Source organism: Cervus elaphus, chromosome 5, assembly GCF_910594005.1.
Source record: "Cervus elaphus chromosome 5, mCerEla1.1, whole genome shotgun sequence".
NCBI classification, from domain to species: Eukaryota; Metazoa; Chordata; class Mammalia; order Artiodactyla; family Cervidae; genus Cervus; species Cervus elaphus.
Genome location: NC_057819.1, coordinates 7,568,519 through 7,583,211, shown reverse-complemented (window position 1 = coordinate 7,583,211; position 14,693 = coordinate 7,568,519). Strand labels below are relative to the sequence as shown.

Below are 14,693 nucleotides of genomic sequence, written 5' to 3'. Positions count from 1 at the left end.
TTGAAGCCCTAACTCCCAATACTTCAGAATGCGATTTTATTTGGGTCTTAGCCACTGGGCCACCAGGGAAGTCCCTCTCTCTCCCTCTCTAATGTCTCTCTTGGGACCTGTATTTGTTTCTGCTGGTACCTCTGCTTCTTTCTCCATCTTTCTGTCTTTAACTCTTCCGTCTCTCCGCCTGTTTTTTTCTCTTTATCTCCCCATTCGACCCCTATCTTCCTCCTTCATCCTCACCCCCTTCTTCGTCTGTATGTCACAGGGGGGCTGTGCTCTGTCCCCCACTTTCCCCCTCCCTCCGCGTGGACCGCTCCCTTTATCCTCTGGTCTCCACAGAGCACGCGGCTTCTCCTTTCCGCCCTCCAGGAGCCACTTCCGCTTTCAGCCACCAGGTGTCAGCAGAGCATCGTCCTCAGGAGTCCTCTTCCCCACAGCTCTGATTGGAAACAAGTCCTGTCAGTCACAGCGTGCAGGGCAGCTACAGGTTGTTATAGGTCAGGTGACTTACTCTGACCTATAGCAACCCGTGGGTGGTTCCTGTTTTACAGAGGAGCAACTGAGTAGTCACAGAGGAGGGAATGACTTGCCCAAGGCCACTCTGAGAGAAAGTGAAAAAGCTGGTGGCGAAACCCAGGACTCTGGCTGCCTTTGAACCTCTATGCTCCGAACCCCCCACCAGCCATTCTGAGGGACCCTTTTCCGGCTGCCCATGGTTACTGTGCAGCACTGAAGCCATTCCTGTCTTTCTCTGGTGTTGGGCCGGTGGGAGGTCAGGGGGTGCCCATGGAAGCTTCCAGTCCTGGAGATGCTAAGTGGCGGAGCACCCTGACCCCGGCTTTAAAAATAAGGAACCTAAAATAGCCCTTCCTGCGCCTCGTCCTCGCTGGGGCCTTTGATGCCGGCTGATGGGGCTGGGCTGCCGTTTCATGCAGCTCCTCTGGACAGGCCGTGCCGGGAACCTGGGCTGGAGGGCAGGCCCACCTCAGAGCCGTAGTGACGTCCTACTAAAAGCAAACGTTTGCTCCCGTCGGGAAGGGGGGAGTTGATGGGCTTCGAACTTGGGCATCAGGAAGCTTTGGCAGAGCTGCCCTGAGGAGATGCTGGAAACGAAACAGGTATGTGATGTCCCAGGGTTGGTCTTCTGAATTTCCATCACCCTTTGACCTCTTGAATTTCTGTTAAATGCACCCACTACTCGCTAATTCCCTGATCCAAGCGCATCCTCTCCTGTTCACACAATCCCAACAGCCTCCTCATAGGTCCCTCTGCGTTCCTTCGGCCCCGTCAGCCCCATCTCCACACAGCAGTCAGACGGAATCCACTCAAAAATGCAGACCCAAGCGTGACACTGTCCTGCTTAAACCTGCCGTGGCTCCCTGTTGCCCTCCAGATAAAGACCCTAATCATGACTCACAAAACCTTTGAGAGCTAGTCTTTTTTTTTTTTTAATTAAAAAAATTATTTATTTTTATTTTTGGCTGCCCTGGGTCTTTGTTGCTGTGCGTGGGCTTTCTCTCCTTGTGGTGAGTGGGGATTACTGTTTGTTATAGTGTGCGGGCTTTTTACTGTGGTGGCTTCTCTTGTTGAGGAGCCTAGGCTCTAGAGCGTGGGCTTCAGTAGCTGTGGCTCACACGCTGAGTTGCTTCATGGCGTATGGGATCTTCCCAGACCAGGGATTGAACCCATGTCCTCTGCTTTGGCAGGCAGATTCTTATTCACTGTGCCACTGGGGAAGTCCCTCATCTGTCTTCCGAAGGCCTAAGCACGATGTGGTTTTACATTTCTTTGATTCCTTACTTCATTTCCATTCCATCCTAGACTGAAGTCTCCCCTAAGAGCAGAGAGGAGGTCTGATTTGCATTCTGTGTGTTCAAGAGCCCGCACATAGTTGAGCCTTAATAGATATTGAATGCATAAAGGAAAGAGGGAAGGAATGAATGGGTGGTCCAGCCCAGAGATCAGGGGTGGCCAAGAGGACAACCTCCTTAAAACTGATCATGTCCCGGTAAAGACTGGCAGTCTAAGGAAGATCAGGCAGCGGGGTGCAGCGCTTGTCTTGAGCCCTGAGCTGGTAAGGATCCCTCCTCCCCCTCCTCCTTGAAGTGGTGACCATCCCCCATGAGTCCTTCCAGAGCACAGACTCTGGAACCCATCAGAGGGTGAGATGTGAGCCCTGCCTCTTCACAGCTGTGTGGCCTTAACTGATTGTGCCTTAATGTTCTTATCTGAAAACAGAGTGTTTGTGACTTGTTCGGTCACAGGTCCTCCGAAGCGAAGAGTCCAGAGCCCAGTGCCTGACAGGTCCTTGGAAACGAAGAGTCCAGAGCCCAGTGCCTAGCTGCTCAGGAACGAAGGTATTTGTCTCTTTTAAACTTTCTGATGTCTTTTAAACCTCCTCTGATGTCTTCCCCGCCATCTCGATCTAGAGCAACAGTCCCTAACCTTTCTGGCACCAGGGACTGGTTTCACGGAATACAATTTTTCCATTGACTACGGGAGTGGGGGAATGGTTTCAGGATGATTCAAGTGCATTACATTTATTGTGCTTTATTTGTATTATGGTTACATCAGCTCCACCTCAGATAATCAGGGACTAGACCCTGGAGGTTGGGGACCCCCCTAGTCTAGAGAGTATAAAAAAAAAATTCAACCATTGCCTTCAGCCTAGGGCAGGCCTCTGAACCTTAGCTCTCCTGATGTGGGTCCTGGGACCGATTTGGGGCTTCCCAGGTGGCTCCGTGGTAAAGAATCCACCTGCCAATGCAGGAGATGCAGGTTCGATCCCTGGGTCAGGAAAATTTCCTGGAGTAGGAAATGGTACCTCATTCTGGTATTCTTGCCTGGAAAATTCCATTGGCAGAGGAGCGCATTGGGCTACAGTCTGGGGGCCCACAAGGAGTTGGACAAGACTGAGCGACTGAGCATGGGACTATCCTGTGCATTACAGTTGTTTAGCGGCGTTGCTTGCCTCTGTCCAGTAGATGTCAGTAACACCCTTGAGTTGTAACTCCAAACATCCAAATAGCTCCTGGGGGTGCAGACACCCCATGCTGAGAACTGGAGATCCTAGAATTAGGGATACTTACCCTGGGGGATGGGTAAGTATATTTTTAAAGAGGATAGTGAGTGGGGTCATAGAGGATGGGATTTTAGGCCAGGGTGCGGACAGGGAGGGCTGCATTTAGGACAAACTGCAGAGTAGGTGTTTTCTCATTGCCGTGTATGAGATAGAGTCAGATAAACTGTCAGAACTGCAAGTGGGGGGGCAAGTCTGCCACCCACAGATGGGAAAACTGAGGTCTGGAGGCAGGGACTTTGTTACTGGCAAGCAGATAGCCTTGGGTGTCTAAAATACTCAAAAATGTCTTGGCATTTAATATGTACATATATATTAGGTATATATTTGACATATATTGTACATAGCAAATCTGTTAAAAATAGATATGGAGTCATAAACAGGAAAAGAATTTTAGGGTTTTATTTTTTAATGTGTGCTGTGTGTGGGCACCTGTGCCCGCGTGCACACGCACACACGCAGCTCAACCTTCTTGTGTCTTTCTGGTGATTCTGGGAAGAGGCAGTGGAAGGAATTTGGGGTGTATTTGCTGCCTGTGGTCTTTTAGTCTTGAAGCCTTGAGGGAAGGAGAGTAGGGAGGGCAAGAGGTGCAGATGAAACAGGGAAATCTGAGGGCTAAATGAGAGGACAGGGCCATTGTGTCCTTTTGTTTTATGCAAACAAAAGGTGACTGTGATCTGGTTTTGAATGAAAAGGGCTGAAGTTTACCTTCAATTTTACAAGTGAGTCGTGAACAGACACACAACCACGACGAGAGGGGAGGGGGGAGTGACCGTCTTCCAACCTTTTGGAGGTAGCCCTTCAAACTTTCCTTAGGTGGCCCTTGGAGGGCCCTGAGGGGCTCTGAGCAAGGGGGTGACTTGGTCCTCGACTGGCAGTAGAGATCACTGCTCTGGCTGGTACGAAGTTGGGGAAAACAGGGAGACACTGGACTGATAAGAGGGCTGCTGCCTGCCTTGTTGGGGTGGGGGTAAAGGATGGAGTGAAACATCGGTGCACCCACTCCTTGTGAGGGGCACTTAGGCATCCTGCCATCTACTTGCAGTGTTCCATGTGGTCCAGGGCTGTTAAGCTTTTCAAAGCACATTTGTTTGTTTCTTCTGACATTTTAAAATAAGAAATGTTATTAATATGGCACAGTGGGCTTCCCTGGTGGCTCAGTCGAAAAAGAGTCCGCCTACAAGGCAGGCGACATGGGTTCAATCCCTGGGTGGGGAAAATCCCCTGGAGAAGGAAATGTCAACCCGCTCCAGTATTCTTGTCTGGAACACCCAATGGACAGAGGAGCCTGGTGGGCTACAGTCTGTGGGACGGCAAAGAGTCGGGCGCGGCTGAGGGACTCAGCACACACACACAATGTGGTATACAGTGTCCTCCCGCACCCGCCCCTTTCCCGCTTCTGCCTTAAGGTGACCACTTGTGTCTTCATTTTTGACTTTTGCTCCCTACGTGACTATCCATAAACTATGCTTAGTCTTGTTTCCAGACTTGACATAAACATTATATTCAGTGTATGCTTTCGTAACTTAAACTCTCCTCTCGGGATCATGCTTCTGAGACTTATTCATGATATTAACATGTAGATTTAGACCATGCTTCTTAACAGATAGGGAATGTTTCATGGTACAGACATACTGCAAGTCACCCATCCCATCCAATGTGGATGGGTATCGATGGATGTTCCTTCTGATCTAGTGTGACTATAAACTAAGCCGCATGAACCTCTCTTGGAGTGGCCCTATGGCTGTTTGTGCTGAGAGCAAGAACACTGCAACTGAGCCTAAATAACCCTTGTTTCCTTATTCATAAAAATAGGCATAATAGCAGTGCCTACCTTACTGTTGTGAGGATTGATATAATAAGTAATGTTGGTGAAGCTCTTGGAGCACGGTGGTGTCATGTAAGTGTTTGAAATTTCATGCTGTTGTAGACTGAGCTTAGAACAGAGTGTGAAAGGAGTTATGTAACAGCTTCCTCCTCCAGACTGTGTGACTTCAGACAAGTGACTAACTTCTCTGGGTCTCTCCTTTGTCATCCATAAAATGAGGTGTCACAAAGATTACATGAGATGATGCATGCTGGATAATAGACAACTCAGCAAAGATCCACTTTTGTTTTCATCACATACGTTTCCTCACCCTTGTGAGGTTGTTCAGGCAAGTGTTATTTTCCTCTTGGACAGACAAAGAGACTGAGGCTCAGAGAGGTAGAGAATCTTTCTGTAGATTACACAGCATGTCAGAATGAATGGACGTTCTTCAGGCAGTGCACCTGTGTTGGGTCCCTGTGGCTGTTATTGTAGATCTCCAGGCCCTCCTGCCTCCTCCTCAGACCCCTGGATGCCCCTTTTGCCCTTCCTTCACTCACCCCCAGCCTAGACCTGAAGCTTGGCCACCCTCTGTGTTCTTGCCACACAGTGGAACTGATACAAAGAGTCCTCCACGTGGCCTGTCAGAAACGCCACCTGACACTCCTGTATCGTGGCAACCACAGAATCAAAACAAGCTCTTCAGAAAAGATCATAAAGGAAGGGGAGGTCAAAAGCCTCCCCGCCACCCCCCTGCTCCCCGAGAAGGCTGCCCCTCTGTTGATTCCCACCGCTGGTCTTTCATCTTGCAGAGTTGACCTGGTTAGCGTTGTGTCTTCACAGTTAAAGGAATTTCCCCCTCAAATTGTTTCCATCTAGCTGCCTGGGGCTGGGAGCCAAGAAGTAGGGTTTAAAATATACAAAAGGAAATGGAGAACAGAGGAGAAAAGCCATCGGAGAATGGGTGCCCTGGGGGCGGCAAAGCAGAGTGGGCGCTGTGCCACGACTGGGCCCTCCCTAGCTTCGTCTTGGTCCTGAAGTTACTGCGGACTGAGCAGTGAAACCAGGACCCCTCATATCCTTAGTTGGTTCCCCTCGGAATTTCACCCCAAGTCCCAAAATGTAAAGCTGGGATGGTCCTGGAAAACCATCTGATCCAATGCTTTCCTTTTTTTTTTTAAAGAAATGAAATTCTTTTCTGGATAATCTAGCATAAGCCATCTGAATATGCAACACAGATAAGAGCTTGTTGGAGTGGAAGGGGGGGCCTGGACTTCTGTCTTGGGGGCTCCCCCTACCCCCTGCTCAACGGAGCCCTTTAGCTTCTGCTTCCAGTGTCAGTGTCCTAAGTGCAAACAGGATAAATCTAGCCCCTTCATTTACAGATGGAGAAACCACTGTTATGGACAGTAATTATTAACTTTTTTTTTAACTGAAGTATAGTTGGTTCATGATGTTTTGTTTGTTTCAGGTATACACAAAGTGATTCAGTCTTTCATATATATGTGTGTGTGTATGTGTGTGTGTGTGTGTATATATATATATAAATTTATGTGTTCTTTTTTGAATATTTTTCTGTTGTGGGTTATTACAAAATATTGAATATAGTTCTCTGTGCTATACAGTGGGTCCTTCCTTGTTGGTTATCTATTTCATGTATAGTAGTATGTATATGTTAACCCCAAAACCCCTAATTTGTCCTCCCTTACTCTTTCCCTTTGGTTACTTTAAGTTTTTTTTTTTTATGTCTGTGGTTCTGTTTCTGATTTGTATATAAGTTCATTTGTGTTGGGTTTTTTTTTTTAAGATTTGACATATAAGTGATATCACACATTATTTGTCTTTCTCTGAGTTCACTTAGTATGATAATCTCTAGGTCCATCCAAATTTGCTGCAAATGGCATTATTTCATCCTTCTTATAGCTGAGTAATATTCCATTGCATATCTGTATCACATCTTCTTTATCCATTCCTCTGTTGATAGACGTTTAGGTTGCTTTCACATCCTGGCCATTGTGAATAGTGCTGTTGTGAACATTGGGCTGCATATATCCTTCACATCACACCAGTCAGAATGGCCATCAAGAAAAAGTCTATGCATAATAAATGCTCGACAGAGTGTAGAGAAAAGGGATCCCTCCTACACTGTTGGTGGGAATGTAAATTGGTGCAGCCACTATGGAGAACAGTATGAAGGTTCCTTAAAAAACAAAAAATAGACCTACCATATGATCCTGCAGTCCACTCCAGGGCATATATCCAGAGAAAATCATAATTTGAAAAGTTAACTACCAGTATTTATACTTGAAACATGCCAGTTGTAGGGACATGATTCTGCATATCTGATAGGATCTAATCCCCACAGCTACCTCATAAGGTTAGTGTCCTGATAATCCCCACTTTGCAAATGAAATAAAGCAGAGAGAGGTGTAGTCACTTCTCTAAGTCACCCAGAGTTCACTCTGGAACTCAGAGCCCAATGTGGTTGATTCCAGAGCCTGTGCCGTTACCTCCTGTATGGCTCAGGAGTTTCAGGACTGGCTGGCAGGCTCACTGGAGGTGAGCGAGGACAAAGAGGTGGCCTGGTGTTGAGGGGAGCTCATTGGAGGTGCAGGGTTGGAGTTCTGGGTCCAGAATGTGCAGCAGGCATTAGTCCTGGCCGTTAGGTAAGAGAGTGATGGTGAGTGGCTGGTGAGAATGGAAGGAAGTCTTGAGATCACACTTGGGAACGTGAAACTAGGGCGCTACAGCGGATGCCTGAGCTAGAGAGTCAGATCATACCCTTGGTTTCGCTTGAATGTTGGGACAATAGGCCCAGAGTATTTTGCTAACAATAGTCACAGCTGTGCTAGCCACTGCTCTAAGCACTTTATTGTTGTTGTTCATTCACTAAGTCATGCCCGACTCTTGGAGACCCCATGAACTTCAGCAGACCAGGCTTCGTTGTCCTTTACTATCTCCTGGAGTTTGCTCAAACTCAGGTCCATTAAGTTGGTGATGCCATCCATCCATCTCATCGTCTTTCATCCTCTTCTCCTGCCCTCAATCTTTCCCAGCATCAGGGTCTTTCCCAGTGAGTCGGCTCTTCGCATCAGGTGGCCAAAGGATTGGAGCTTCAGCTTCAGCATCGGTCCTACCGATGAATATTCAAGGTTGATTTCCTTTAGGATTGACTGGTTTGAGCTCCTTACTGTCCAAGGGACTCTCAAGAGTCTTCTCCAACAGCACAATTTGAAAACACTTTATAAGCATGATTTAAACCATCACAAAAACTCCCCATTTGGGAGGTGGCATTATCGTTCCATTTTCTAGATGAGGTCACTGAGTCTCCGAAGAGTGAAGTGATTTGGCCAAGGCCACACACCTGGTGAGTAGCAGCCTGACATATGAATCCGAGACTGGCTGATTCCCAAGCCTACTTACATCAGGTAAGTACAGACAGCCACTGAAATGCTATGTAACAAACGACCACAAGATCTCAGTACCATGGAACAGTGTTTATTTAGCACAGGTGTCTAATGTGGGTTGGTGAGCCCAGCTGGACTCCGCTGGGGGTCTGTTCTGCTCCACCCGTGATGGTCTCATTCTCTCCTGACATCAGTGGGCTGGCTTGGACACCTTCATCTCCTGGCCACGGCAAGAGCGCAAGAAGGGAAGCGGAACCCGAGAAGTCTCCTGGAGTCCAGGCTAAGAACCAGCACACAGTTCCTCCTGCTTCATTCTGTTCATTCAAGAAAATCACAACAAAAAAAAAAAAAAAAAAGAAAATCACAAGACCGAGTCCAAAGATCTGCAAGGTCCCCAGGGAAGAGCAGGAATACAGGTGGAGGGAAAGAACTGGGGCCAGTATTGTGCCCTAGGGCAGTGCCTGTGCTGGTGAAAAATGTATCCACTCTTTGATACTCTCTTCAAAAGGTAGAGCCCTTGGACTTCCCTGGCGGTCTAGTGGTTAGAATCCACATGCCAATGCAGGGGACCCGAGTTTGAGCCCTGGCCTGGCAAGATTCCCACATGCTGCGGGGCAGCTGAGCCCCATGCACTGCAACTGCTGAGCCTACACGCCCTAGCTCTCTGCAACTAGAGAAAAGCCCGAGTGTAACAACCAAGACCCAGCCTCAAATAAATGTATTTTAAAGGGGAGCTCTTGTGTGTGGGCTGGACCTCCTAACTTGCTTCTAACAAACAGAACAAGACAAAAGTGACAGGTGTCACTTCCCAGGCCAGGATGCAAGCCCTCCCTCCTTGCCCGTTTGAGGATCATCACTCTGGGGAATCCAGCCACCATGATGTGAGGACACTCAAGCAGCCTTGCGGAAAGACAGGTGGTGAGGCCCTCAGGACTCCAGCCAGCAGCTGTGGGAGTGGGTCTTCGTGGGAGCAGAGCCGCCAGCCCCAGTTCAGCCTTCCAATGACTACAGCCTGCTGACATCCCCATGGCAAGTTCACGAGAGAGACCCTGTGTCAGAACCACCCAGCTAAGGCACTCCTGAATCCCTGATCCACAGAAACTATAAGACCATACATGTCTTTATCATTTGAGGCCTCCCAAGTTCTGGAGCAATTCAATATGCAGCAACAGAAAATGAATGCAGTTGCCTAATCATGATGCCAGCCTCTTGCTATCATTTCAAACAAGGCGGAGATGGAAGCTGTTTTGTCTGCTCCCCAGAGAACCAGCAAAATCCCAACAATTTACCAAGATTAAGGGACCAAAAATACTCGTGGTAAACTGTGGTTGTTAAGAAACATCTGTTCTTGAGATGCCCAAATTGGGCTGCTCTCAAAGGGAATGAAAATGTATCAGAGGATGGAGACAGCTGTGGGGGACTGATGCCAACCCTCTGGCACACTCAGCTTGTCACTCAGTCCCTCCTTGGAGCTGAACAGGGAGAACAATTCAAACAAAGGTCTGGTGGGACCACTGAAGCAAAGCACTGAAGGGTCCACCCAGCTGCAAGGAAGGTACTCACACCACATCCTACTGTGTGCCAGGTACAAGGTGGGCACTGAACAAGGGTTGGGGTGTTGGAAGACTTTGGCTGCATGATACAGACTGATGGGTGAGAGGCAGTATGGTCCAGTGGTTGAGAGTCCATGGACAGACCTGTTTTTGAATCCTAGCAATGACGTTCCTGGCCCTGAGTCTTACAGGAGGCCAGTCACTTGAACAGTTTCCTCATCTGTAAAATGGACATAACTGTGCCTATTTGGCCAGTAGTCATGGTTTGCCCAGCTTTGCTTTGTAGGACTCCTCTCCTACTCCCTGTGTTCTGTCCGTCCTGGTGCCCTGCCACTGCAGCACATCCCCTTGGCCACCATTCAGGAGTAGACATAAGACCCAAGTGAGGTCAATCAGATGGCCGTAGAGAAATATTCTTTCTTTCTTAAAGTGGTAGGTTTAGAAGGACATGAGCCTGGGTTGCCAGTGTCAATCATCACATGTACCATGTGAAGAGATCTTGTCTAATGCCTGGGAAGAGACGAAAGAGCCTCCTGATGTTGGTTAAGCTCCTGGATTCAGCCCTACCTGAAGCCTACACAGAATTTACCCTAGATGTCTACATTAATCAAAGTTCTCTAGAGAAACAGAACCAATAGGTACACATATACACACATACACATCCTATTGTTTATGATATATCTATCTATAGATCTATAGAGAAGTTTAATATAAGAAATTAGCACATAATGATTATGGAGGCTGAGCAGTCTCAAGATCTGTAGTCAGCAAACTGGAGGCTAGAAGACATGATGGTGTAAGTCCTAGTCCAAAAAGCCAGTAGACACAAGACACAAGAAGAGCTGCTGCTTTAGTTTGAGCCCAAAGACAGAAGACCAAAGTCTCAGTTCAAGGCAATCAGGTCACCTCTTACTTATGGGAGGGTAAGCCATTTTGTTCTGGACCTTCAGGTGATTGGATAAGAGCCACTCACAGTCAGGGAGGGCAATCTGCATTACCCAGTCTACTGAGATATGTGCTAATCTCATCTAAAATTCACTCTCACAGGCACAGAATGTTTGACCAAGTAGCTGGGCACCTATGGCCCAGTCTAGCCAGTTGGCACATAAAGTGAACCATCATGATGTCCAAGTTGTCACTGAATGCCTTCCCCTGTTTTAAACCCATAGGAGTTGACAGGCCTTGCTTGTAATCAAGAATCCTGATCAATAGAAATACTTTTTTCATAGGGATATTTACAGAATGGATGAGCTCTTGCACAGTGCTTGGGAGACAGAAAGTCCTTAAAAATGACAATCATTGATGCCTGTTGTAGAGCAGCTTCAAGGGAGCAGGATTTCCTGCTTTGCCCGTACTTCCTCCCACAATCCTGAGGTCAGAAAATGGGCCGGCAGTGCTCCTACTTTCTCTCCACCACATCCTCTCTTTGGAGTTGGTCACTGGTTCTGAGTAGGTGGAGCAAACGCTGTACCCCACGGGAAGACTCCATGGTCTAAATCGCCTAGCACAATCATTGATAAGCTAAAAGGTGAGGAGCGATTCCCTGGTGGCTCAGTGGCAAACAGTCCCCCTGCAGTGCTGGAGACACAGGTTTGATCCCTGGGTCAGGAAGATCTCCTGCAGAAGGAGATGGCAACCTGTAATCTTGCCTGGGAAATCCCATGGAGAGAGGAGCCTGGTGGGCTACAGTCCATGAGGTTGCAAAAGAGTTGGACACAACTGAGCGTGAGTGTGCGACTAAACAACAGCAAATAACAAAAGATGAGGAACCTGGAAAAATCCTTCCTCGGGGCTATGGTCTGGAGAATCACATCATGTTGAATGTCAAAAGCTGAATATCACCTCTGTTTTGTTTTTCTCTTTTCATTTTCTGAAATAAATTCTAATCTCCCCCAGACTAATAGATGCCTAGGGCTGTACAGATCCAAAGCTGTACTCAGGGAAACAAAATTGAAAAGTACATTAAAAATTTTAAGCTAGTTATCCCTGTAACATATTCTTCTCAGAATGGTAGATATATTGGTTTTGACCACCAGCATCCTTTCCTTGACTGACCCATGCCTCCCCCACTTCTTGTGGTACCTGGAGGCTATTAATCACAGTCCTCCACCTTCCTCACCACCCAGGAGAGCCTATCAGGGGGCTGAGCCTATCCTGACACCATGGCCACATCCTCTTGGACCCTGTGATTGGTCCCGAGGTGGACATGTGATTCAAGCGGAGCCAATCCAAATTCTTCTTTGGGTTCCTGTATCCATGATGAGAGACAGGCAGAGATAGAAACAGAGAGGGGTGGGGTAGCTGGGAGGAGAGAGTCGACAAGAGAGTTCTTTTCCCTTTTGGACTGCAAGCCATAGGGACGAGGCTTGGGCTTGAAGAGAGGTCAACACACCAGGGGGAGAAGAGAGAGACCCATGGGAGGAGATCACGGGAGTCCCTGGATCTAGCCATGCCTGAAGCAAGCTAAAAATCTCCCCCTGTCCCTTAAACCTATTTCAGTTGAAACAGTGATCTATTTCTCCCTGCTTAAATTCACTTAAAAAAAGAAAATGGCAGAGGAAACTGCAGACATGCTTGTGCCAAAGATCCCGAGCTTGGGCCAGGCGAGATCGAACTTGTAAATGCCAGATGGCTGAGGCTCCAGTCACCCTCTCGTAGTTTGGAGATCAGCCGTGTGCCCCGAGTGCAGACGTTAGAGTCAGAAGACTGAGATGAGAGCCCCAGATCCAGACTCTCTGAGCCTCGGTTTCTTCCCCTATAAACTGTAGGTAACAGTACCTGCCTCCTTGGACAGTAAGAGGCTTAAATTGAATAAGACCAGCCCTGTCGCTTGTGTGCCTGGGGGGCTGGCATGGAGACGTGCCCCATCCTCAGGAGCCGTCTTCCCCCCCACCCTCCAGGATCCCAGCCTGCTGCTCCCTCCTCTGCCTGACCCAGTTTCTCATCCAAATTTGGCCACAGGCCCAGGCCCTGGCCTATTTTCGGCACACCTCTTTTTTGTTGCAGGAAAAAAAGAGACCCACGCTAGTTACCTTAAAACAGGGGGTTTATTGTGGGGACAAATGGGGACAGGAACGTGGAGGGGGTGGAGGCAGGAAACCCCTTGGGACTGAGACTGTTTTGATGTGGAATCTCTTTTCTTTGCACCTTTAAAAGTCATCAGGCTACCTGTCCTGACAGGAGGGTCCCCTTCCCAAGCCTGGATGTAAACAGACCTAGAGAGGCTGCTGTCTGCAGTTGTGCAGCGCTAAGACTCCTTTGCACTCATGGGGAGGGAATGGATTTTTTTGGCTGCTGACAATTGGGATTCAGGTTTGGACAGCTCTCAGGATCAGCAGGGTTGTTGTGAGAGAGGATGTGCACAGGGATTTTGGAGTGAAGTACGGAGTGACTGTAATTTATCATCCAAACCAGGACACTCAGAGAATGAAAGGGGCACCATGGTATTTACACAGGGATGCAGACGTAAACCAAGGCTGCAAACCAGCCAGGACACCTGGTCGCCCTGAGAGCACAGAGGTTTGGGAAGGAGGGGACTAAAAAAATGGCAGGTGCCCAGAAAGGAAGGAGGTCTGGGGGTGTAGGTTCATGAGTCTAGGAAATACCAGGTTCATGAGTCTAGGGCTGGATGGTGAGGAAGGGAGCCCTTGGGTCCCCAGGGACCATGTCGTAGCACCTGCCCTGTAAGTGATGGATGGTGTTTGCACCCATGGATCTTTGCTCCATCAGCCCACAGCACCCCCAGAGGGAGACCCAGACCCTCAGTTCAGATCCATAGGAGACCCCTCTACACTGGCAGGCGATGGGGAGAAACTCCCCACTCAGATAAGTGGAGGGGGGAAGGTGGATGGAGCATGCGTGCCCCCTCCCTGCAATCTGGGCCAGTGTCAACACTCCCTCTGTGACCCATGGGGTCCTCCGCGTGTCTGTCCACTCAGAGCTCGGGGCTTGCAGGGAACTCCCTGCTTTCCCCCAGCTCTCTGATTTCTGGTGACTGTACCTCTCCCCAACTCTTTCCCTTGTCTTCCTGATGGACTCCTAACCTGGACCTTTGGCAGTGAAATCATGCTTGTCTCAAAAAATTTGAAATAGTTCTTTTCCACTGCCCAGGAAGGTCCAGAAGATTCTCACCTTGAGAGAATGGAGGGCCCCGTCATGTGATGTACATGGTGGTTTTTCTCATCCCTCTTTATTACCTCCCCATTTTATGTGCCCCAGGGGCCCCATCCCTTATCCACACTCATTCTCTGGACTTTGAACGACTCCATCCCGTGGATGCCGCAGTGGAGCAGATGACCTAAGCTCAGTCGATTAGCACATCCTGTCTCCCCGGCCACTGATTGGTCTAGGTATGTGCCCAATTGAAGTTTGTTACTTAACTTGAGGTCTATGAGAAGAGCCTGGAGCATCTTTCCTGATGCTCTTGGAGGGGATGAAGAATGGAATGCAGAACTAACATCATTTTTGATGAAGGAGATACACGTGGAGCCACAAGGAAGGTGCTTCCACAAGGAAGCAGAGCTAAGTGGAAAGAGAGAAACTGGATCCTGGTGACATTACTTGAGCCTTTAGATCAAGCCATACCTGAAGGTCTTCCTCTGGGCTGTTCAAACACAGACACCAATAAATTCCCTTTTCTCAGGTCCCAGTTTTCTACTACCTGCGGTTGACAGAGCTCTAACTGCAGGTTGAGTGCTAGGGTCCGCAGGATGCTCAAACCAATGGGAAAAGCATTGCAGTTGCTCATATGAAGTTCTGAGCCCTGCCCTCCCATTGTGAGAATTTCCAGGCTCCAGTTAAAGCTATTGGCGCCTGTCTTCCTAGTCACTAACCCATACTCTCTGACATAATAG

General features: G+C 48.4%; 1 long non-coding RNA gene across 2 annotated transcripts in view; it reads left to right on the top strand.

Annotated features, from left to right (window-relative positions):
- Window positions 1-581: 581 nt before the first annotated feature.
- Window positions 582-14,693, top strand: part of LOC122693282 — a 30,784-nt gene continuing 16,672 nt past the window's right edge. Inside the window, exons 1-3 of one of the 2 annotated variants that reach the window (XR_006340846.1) lie at window positions 582-1,112; window positions 2,259-2,351; window positions 8,482-8,598. This is a non-coding gene — a long non-coding RNA (uncharacterized LOC122693282). Of the gene's footprint in view, window positions 1,113-2,258; window positions 2,352-8,481; window positions 8,599-14,693 lie in introns of those variants that run through there. The other variant, XR_006340847.1, reaches the window with a different exon arrangement.